Raw genomic sequence first — 9,699 nt, 5'->3', positions numbered from 1 at the left:
CAACTTTGGCTTAGTCAAGGAGAAAGTCTTTGTCAGTGGCTGTGATGTCAGTGTCTTGACTTGATGGTTTAATTATCAGCTTTTTCTAGCCTCATATGGAGAAAATATTAGGTTGTTTCATGCCAACTCCTTGTTATCCCTGTTTCAGTTAACCTTTAAGCAATAATTTTAGTATCTGGCCACTACTCCCATTCTTAGTGACTAGCCCAGGGCATTAAATTATAATGAGAACAGCTTTGAAAACAATGAAATGGCTATGCTCCAAATAAATTTAAAACACTGAAGTCTTTGTCCTCCTGTACTTACTGGATGTGGGTGTATCAGAGTAAATAATGACTCCTAGCTGTTGAAATAAAACTCATATAAGTTTGGCCTTGACCTTAAAAGAATACTAACACTTTCACTCCTCAATAAGAATCTGAGAATAACGTAACACTTCTTTATTTTATTTGACAATGTTGAACTTTACTTGAAGGTTATCAAGTCCCCTCACCCTTTTTTGAAAATAGCTTACTACAAGGAACTACTCTTCCCGATACGACTTAGATGCTTGCTTTGTTTACCTATGACAATGCCAGAAAGATCCTCCAAATTCCCATTCTTTGCCTCATAAATGACAAGCTGAGCTGTTTTGTCCCCACTTATCAATAGGAACAAAGTCGTATTAATCAAATTTTGGCTAAGTCTCTTTCTTTTCTTCAGGACCCTAAACACTGGCCCACTCTGAGCCCCAGCCAGCCTACGGTCCCTCCCTAAGGGTAGCTCCCTGAGAAGTTGACCTCAGGGTAAAACATTCTCTCAGCTACTGTTCTTTCATACCATAACTTTCATCACATGTCCCCAGACTGGTTCTTTCTAGCTGTGTTCATTCCTCTCTATAAAAGAAATATCTTTTTTGTCCACCACTTGAGATGCTTGCAGGCCTTATGGTCTCAGGGTTCTCCTATTGCAACAGTTCCTCCCACCCCCACCCCGCCCCGCCCCACGTGGATAATCCTTTAGATTTGTTTTTTATTTGACATAGTATATCTTTGCTTTGTTTTGTTTTTATTTATTAGGTCACTAGTCAATTATAAAAGGATAGGACTCAGGAAGAGCCAGATGGAAGAGATGCGTAGAGCAAGGTATGGGGAAAGGCTCGGAGCTTCCATGCCCTCCCTCTCCAGGTGCCATTCTCCCCACATCTCCACATGTTCACCAACCCAGAAGCTCTCCAAAACCTGTCCTTTTGGACACAGTCTATCTTTGAACATGACATTTCTTCAGCTGATTTCACATTTCATTATAAATAGAGGTATTTTCTGAATACCTTACATCTGCCACCTTCTTTCCATTGCTGTTGCTCCTGTTCAGTCCCCTTATTAGCCTTATTCTCACTCATTACTAACTGGTCTCCTCAGCCTCCGATTTTGTTTAATTTCTCACATTGCTGGCAAAAGAATCTTCCTGAAGATTATGACTCCAATCTCAGCATTCTTTTGCACTCTAATTGCTCTTTTTTGTTGTTGTTGTTCTCTGTTGCCTAAACATGATGTCCAAATTCCCTAACATGGCTTTGAAGTCTTTCCATAGCAAGGTTCATCTCTTTTTCCTCCCATGAATCCTTTTAGCAGTTTCTGAAACTTGCCTTCCTTTTTCCAGTCTCATTGTGTTTGCCCATTTTCTTATTTTATGCCTTGAATGTTTTCCTCCCCAAATTCCCTACTCTTAACATTCCAACACAAATGTGATTCCTTTCCCGTTTGGGAATTAATCTCTTCCATTATTATTCCCAGTGTCTGCACCTCCATTCAAACATTTAACACAGTTATCTTTTATTACAGTAACTTGTATACATTTTAAAAAATCTCTTCTAGATTATAAACTTCTTGAGGGCAAAGCAATGGCTTATTCCTCTGTATATCTTCTCTAGCCCTTAGCTTAATGCCTTGCATTTGGAAAGCACTCGGTATTCATTCTTTTAATTAAAATGAATGGAAAACTATTTCCTTTGTGGCTCCATGTAACATTTTGTATAATGTATGTTTATTATATCTTAATGACCAACATAATATAATGTGAGAGTTCAAGACTCAGAAGGCAATTGAAAGTTGTTTACCGTAAGGCAGAAGATGGAATTTCCTAAATAATGATGGTGATAAGAGAATAGCAAAGATCAAATTGGTAGTTTTAAGAGTTCTTGATAGGCAATGAAGCATAATCCGTTAACAGTGTGGGATCTGGGTTCAGACTTCTGAAACCAGGCTCTGCTACTTACTAGCTCTGTGACCTTGAGCATATTCTTTAATGTCTCTGTGCCTCAATTTTTCATATGTAAGCAGAAGATAGAAAGAAGATCTACCTTACGGGGTTGTTGTGAGAATTAAATTACCATCTGTAAAGCACATCAAAGATCCAATTAATGTTACCTTTATTATCAAAAACTTCTACCCAAAAAGGAGAAGTTTTACTTTCTTGTTGCCTCTTAGTGACCACTTAAGTCAAATTATTCCAAAGAATTTATTACCAACTAGCTACTGGAAATATTGGTTTGATTAGAACCTGTAGCATTTCTAAGAATCATCAGGTCTCCTCAAAGATTTGTGTAAAGATGAAACAAGGGAATGACCTCTTATAACCCACAGCTGTACTAAAAATGAACCAAAGCCAAATAATCAAGTTCATACACATTTTTATAATCTCTTTAGTCTTCAGTATCTTTCTAGGGAAGTTCTATAGGAATAGATTTCCAAAGATCATCCATTTATATTTATTCATTCAGTTATTCAGTAAACATTTCAGGTGCTAGGGATATAGAAATCAAGGATAATGTTCCTGTCTGCAACTAACTCATGGTCTAGTGTAGGAGATAGTCTTGAAAGACTCAAACAGGTGAGAAATGGAAGGAAGTGAGATTAAGACCGAGAGGAATAATATAAACCAACACACAGAGGCACTAAGAAGCATGAAATATTCAGGGAACTTTATTTCAGAATCATTGATCACAGAGTGAGGATATCAGAGCAGTGATAAGAGAGAGGGACAGGATGATGAAGACCTTGTGAAGCCTGAATAGCACCTGGCTTCCCTCACTCTGTCAGCTTGCATACCTCATGGGAGAAGGGGAAAGAAAACAAAAAGCCAGGTAAGTTTGCCAAACAGCCTCTGTGAACCCAAAGTTCTGAGTAAATTAGACCTCAGTCTTCTGTTCTTCCGTATGTATCCTGAGAGACCTAAATTTAGTCCTTTGTAAATGCCAAAGTATAATTTGAATTTTATCCTACAGGAAATAGGGAAACACTGGATAATTTTAAGCAGGGTAGAATTTTTATCAAGTCTGTTTTTCAGAAAGCAGTTTTGAAAGCAGTGTGGAGAGAGATTTGAGGGGGATGATGAATGAAAGCAGAAGTGTGAAGAAGACAATGCATTTTATCTGAATATATTGAGTTTAAGATAATGATGGACATTTGAATGACGTTAAGATAACAGCAGGATATCAGATTCAGTACTTTAAAATTTCCAAGGTATATTCTGTCCTCAACACACTCTCAGCCCAATTTCCTATAATTACTACAATTATATGTATGTGGTTGTTAATTCACTTTATAGTTTAAAAAAAACTTTCTTACCTATATAAGCCTTTCCATAATCCTGTAAGGTAGATAGGACTATTATTCTTCCCATTTTGCAATGAGGATTTATACTTCTGAGATCATTAAGTAACTATTTGCCCAAGATCATAGTGGAAGTCTGTGGCAGATTCAGGCCCCAAATCTAGCTCTTCTGACTCAAGATAGTATTTTCTCCAAAACAGTAAACTGCATACATTTATAGTAACTCATCAACTCTTTGTTCAGGGTCTAATTTGCTCCCAGCACTATGTCAGTGGAAATGGAAAAGAATTAGAAGATCAGCATGGATCCATGCCTCTGAGAGACAGCAGCATTATTTGTTGGCAAAGCTGTAGACCAGCAATCAGATCTGGCTTCCCTTGTGATTCTGCCTCTCACCACAGTCATGATTATATTTTATTTGAAAATAACAGAAACCAACCTCAAACAAACATAAATAGAAAAAGAAACTTATTGGCTCATGAAACCCAAGGAAGAATTGGAGAGTCAAGCGTCAAGAAAGGCAGGGCTGCAGAGGTGAGCCTTAGGGACAATTGGAATGAGGGGCTCAAACCTTGTTAGGAGTCTTTGAAATCTTTGGTTTCTGTTGTTTCACTTTCTCTCACTGTTACCTTGCTTTCTCTAAAGGAAGAAATATGTCTACTGTGTTTCCGAGTTTAAAAGTTAAAGCTTTAGCCATTGGAGAGTGATCACTCCGATTTCTCCTGGCCCAAAGCACAAAAATCTCAGGGAACCTATTCCCTTAGTCCAGCAGAAATCTAACCCGTGGCCACCAGAGGAATCAAATCCATAGAGTGCTAGCAAGATTATCCTAGGTGTTTATTTTCTTGGGTACTTTATCAAAGGCATGACCCTTGAATATGGGGCATAATATAGTTAGGTAGAAGGAAAGAAAGCCAGTGTTCCAGGTAGGGGAAGGAACCTTTGAGTTAGTGATACAGGTGGTTTATGAATGAAAGACAAGCCTGATCTGAGTGGTGGCTGCATCCTTGTTCCACTGGAAATAACACTGCATCGCTAAGGTAAAAACTGATTATGATGGAACTAAAAGGTAAAATATAGAATTTGTTCTAGTTGAAGCAGCCATTATTGGTTTCTTGTATAGGTTCAACAAGAAAGTGACTCTGAAACTCCACTTTGAAATGTAAACAAATCCTCAACTACTTCCTAGAATGCTCCTTCCTTATCAACTGAATGTGGTTTAGGGTTGTGGCAGTGGGAACAAAAAAGAATGGGTGAGAGAAATTAGAGAAGTAAAAATCAAAAGACAACACCTAGTCATCTAATCTGGGAGCCTAAAAGAAGACGTAGCACTTGATAGTACTCTTAGTGAGAATATGAACATAAGTATCTTCAAAAAAGGAGATGTGTCTTAATAACATTGTATCTCCAGGAATTTAGCACAGTTGGTGCTTAATTTACCAGATTAATATACTGAATGATTCTTATGAAATTAGGAAATTAATAAATTGGATTCTAAACCCCTTCTAGCTCTACCATTTTGAGTCCATTTCTAAATCCTGATCTTAAAAGTCTTCAAAGTCCTCAAATAACCACACACAGAATAGGTAGGTTTTTAAAAAGGTTAAGATGGTAAATTTTATGTTACATATTTTTGACCACAATGAAAAAATGTAAAGAAAAAAAAAAGATAGGTTGTTTGTTTTACTGTACTTTCAAAAATATACATTTGAAAATATTCCAAACACATTTTACAAATATTTTCACCAAAGGGTAAAGTTTATAAAAACTCGACAGTTCTTTGGAAAATTAAACTAAAAATTCTAATTGATGGAGAATTTGGTATATTACAAATATAAAAATACTAAGGGTAAATCAATACCTACCAAAATGTCTGGAATGATGAAAGGGCAGATGTGGTTGGTGATTTCAAGTATTGAACTTAAAAAAAAATCTTCTGTGTTGGGTATACACTTGTATTTCCAATTATTTCTGGAAGAAAAAAAAAGTCATGAATCAGATTTTAAGAATAAGAAAAGTGGATCTGAAAAGAGATGTAACAAAGGGGGAAATTTTTTAGGAAGAAAAAATGGTTTAAAAAAAGTATAGAGTTGTAAAATAAAACTGAGTGCAAATAATCTGTATGTTAAGGAAAGAATTCCTTGGTCATCTCAGCCTACATGAGATAAAAATAAAGTGGGTGGGTAAGTGAGCATTTATTTTTTTGCCTGGAATACTCTCAGACCATTTTTCCATAAGATTAAAAATTTTTTTTTAGAATCTTTGGGAGAAGATATTTGAAAGGTTGACGCATAGAAAACATAAAAGATAGAGAACTCATTATCTATTAATTATAAAACTTTATGTATATTTATCACATTTTATTTTCATTTATGCTATAGGATTCCTTTTAAATTATTTAAAAGGAATTTGAATTTCTTTTAAATTGACATACAATATTAGTTTCAGGTGTATAACACAGTGATTAGACATTTATATAACTTATGAAGTGACCACTGCGATAAATCTAGTACTAGCTGATACCATACACAGTTATTGCAATATTACTATGTTCCTTATGCTATACTTTATATACTCATGATTACTTCGTAACTACCAATTAGTACTTCTTAATCTCTTCTCCCTTTTCACCCACTCTCTCAACATCCCTCCCCTCTGACAACCATCAAAATATTCTCTGCATCTGAGTTTTCTATTTTGTTTATTTTGTTCTTTAGATTCCACATGTAAGTGAAATCATATGGCATTTGTCTTTGTCTAATTTACTCTATTCAGCACAATACCTTCTAGGTCCATCCACCTTGTTGCAGTGGCGAGATTTCATTCTTTTTTTTTTTTTTTTAATGGCTGAGTAATATTGTATATATGTACTACCTCTTCTTTAGCCATTCATCCATTGATAAACTCCCAGGTAGCCTCCATATCTTGACTATTGTAAATAATGTTGCAATGAACATATGGATTCACGTGTCCCTTCAAAGTATTGTTTTGAGTTTCTTTCAATAAATACTCAGAAGTGGGATTACTGAGTCCTTCTTCCTCTCTTGTTATAGCCTTTGTTTAAAGTCTATTTTGTTTGGAATAAGCATTGCTACCTCAGCTTTTTGTTTGTTTCCATTTTCATGAAATATCTTTCCTATCCCTTTACTTTCAGTCTGTGTGTGTCTTTCAGTCTGACGTGAGTCTCTTTTAGGGAGCATATGTAAGGGTCTTATTTTCTTATCCATTCAGCCACCCTTTTGATTGGAGAACTTAATCCATTTACATTTAAAGTAATTATTCATAGATATGTAGTTATTGCCATTTTGTTATTCATATTTTTGACCTTTTTTTTTTCCCTTCTTCTTATAGAAGTCCCTCTAATATTCCTTGCAATACTAGTTTGGTAGAGAAGAACTCCTTTAGCTTTTTCTTGTCTAGGAGAAACCCTTCGATTCTAAATGATAGCTGCTGGGTAGAGTAATCTTGGTTGTATGTCCTGCTTTTCATCACTTTGCACATTTTATGCCAGTACTTTCTGGCCTACAAAGTTTCTGCTGAAAAATCAATTGACAATCTTATGGGAGCATCCTTGTAGGTAACGAATTGTTTTTCTCTTGCAGCTTTTAAGATTCTTTATCTTTAACCTTTGGCATTTTTATTATGATGTGTCTTGGTGTGAGCCATTTTGGATTCATCTTATTTGGGACTCTCTACATTCCTGGGCTTGTATGTCTATTTCCTTTGCCAGGTTAGGGAAGTTTTTTTTTTTTTTTTTTTTATCATCATTTCATCATTATATCTTCAAATATGTTTTTAATTCCTTGCGCTCTCTCTTGTTACTCCTTCTGTTACCCCTATGATATGAATGTTGGTACGCTTGATGTTGTCCCAGAGGCTCCTTAAAGTATCCTCGTTTTTTTGGATTCTTTTTTCTTTTTGCTGTTCTGATTGGGTGTTTTCTGCTACTTTATCTTCCAAATTGCTTATTCGATCCTTGCTTCATCTAATCTACTGTTGAGTCTCTCTAATGTATTCTTTATTTCTGACTGGTTCTTTTTTATGCTTTCTATCTCCATTTTTATGTTTCCTATCTCTTTGTTGAAGTTCTCACTGAGACCTTTGAGCATCCTTATAACAAGTGCTTTGAACACTGCATTTGGTAGATTGCTTGTCTCCATTTTGTTTAATTCTTTTTCTGGAGCTTTGTTCTGTTCTTTCATTTGGGATATATTTCTTTGTCTCCCCATTTTGGTTGCCTCCCTGTGTTTGTTTCTATGTATTAGGTAGGGCTGCTATATCCCTCTGGTCTTAGTAGCCTTATGTAGTTGCTGTCCAGTGGGGCCTAGTGTGGCACGATCTCTCTGGTTGCCTTAGCTGGTACTCCAGGTGTGTCCCATGTATGGATTCTGTGTGCCCTCCTGCCTAGTTGAGCCTTGGTTGCTGTTTGCACGGCAATGGGAGGGACTGACCCTCAGGCTGATTGATTGTAAGTAGTGGTGTAAGTGGCTAGTGACTAAAGTGGATGAGCCGTTGTGCAAAGGCTGACTCTAGGGAGAAAGATTTGCTTTGGCAGGGCTCTGGTGCCTACCCAGTCTGCCTTTGGGTGTGTCATCCTCAGAAGCAGAACTGTGTCCAAAGAAGGCCACCGGGCATGTTGGCCCCAGGACCTCCTGGGAGGGGCCAGCCACAGGCCAAGTTTGTCTGCAGTCTGTGCCCTGACTGGGGCCACCTGGCATAAGCCACCAAGTGATCCGCAGATGGCTGCCACCTGTACTGGTCTTGGAGGTGCCTCGAGAGGCCAAGTCATAAAACCAAGGCTGGCAATTTATCTTTGATTTCCTTCTCAGTTATCTTAAGCACAGTTCTGATGTTGTCACACTCTCAATTAAAAGCTTTGCATGACTGCCTACAGCCTACAAAATAAAATCCTCAGCTTCACAATTCAAGGCCTTTACAATTTTGTTCTCTCTTCTTTGTAACTCCATTCCAATCACTTAAATTTCCTAATCTGTACTCTATGAACTATTAATTGTTTACCAAATACATCTTTCTAGATTTCCATCTTCTGCTGTTACTCATTTTCTCTTCCTAAGATGGGCTTCTCCATCTATTGATATCTTGCTCTTTAATTACGATCCAGCTCAGCAGGATCACCTAACACCTTTTCTTGCTGTCCTTAGTCAACTTGTTTCTTCTTGCCAGAGCTCTGTTATGTCTTTATTTTGACACTTTGTATCTGCTCTGTACTCTAGAGGTGGGCCTATCTCAGTCTCCCATTTATATTGTGAGCGACTTGAGGGCAGGGATAGTTAAGGCCTAGCAAGAGGAGTGGGAGGAGAATAACTCTCTCTGGGAAAGCAGAAAATATTTCTAATGACATAAGGGCGGTGGAATTTTCCAGCCTGTTTTTTGGAAGAGATTCAAATTCTTTAATTATAGATATTCACCTTACCCCAAATAATTTTCTGGAATTAGAGTTCTGAGACTTTCTAATAAAAACTATTCTTTCTAGAAGTTTCTAACTTGTGAGATATGGAACATTAAGTCCCTAAGTCAATCTTATCAAACTCAAAAATCTACACACTGCACTCAGCCACCAATTAATTTCTTATGTGCAAGTCCCCTATTATTAGAATTTATTAAAAGGAAAGTCTAAATTTAAGTCAAGAATAACGGATCTCTTAATTTATACCAAAATATTTGATCAATAACACAGTGCTGTTCAGGGATCTACATCTAGTCTTGCCACCACTGGTCAATTGGAACGTGGCTCTCAGAACATCAACACAGACAGCTCTGTAATTACTCATGATTACTTGAGTCGAACGACTCCGGGCGCGTGGTGGTTACTTCGCCTTCATTCACCGTTCACCATTTGATACTGTGCCAGCAGGATATCCGGGTGGTCGGCCACTGGCACTGCCGAAGCTGGCACCAGGAGCGTGGTCTCTGAGCCAACGTTCTACAAAGCTGGCGACACCAGCCTGAGGGGAAGGAAGGCTTAAGTTGGACGCGCAAACTCGCGCACGACCAGTGCCGCCAGGCCTGGTGGGTGTTCGGGCGAACCTCGAGGCAGCGTGGGACGGAGTCTCAAGCACCCAGACGCCGCCGGATGCTCCCAGAG

The sequence above is a fragment of the Pteropus alecto genome, unplaced genomic scaffold (assembly GCF_000325575.1).
Source record: "Pteropus alecto unplaced genomic scaffold, ASM32557v1 scaffold276, whole genome shotgun sequence".
Lineage (NCBI taxonomy): Eukaryota > Metazoa > Chordata > Mammalia > Chiroptera > Pteropodidae > Pteropus > Pteropus alecto.
This window is presented reverse-complemented; position numbering follows the sequence as displayed.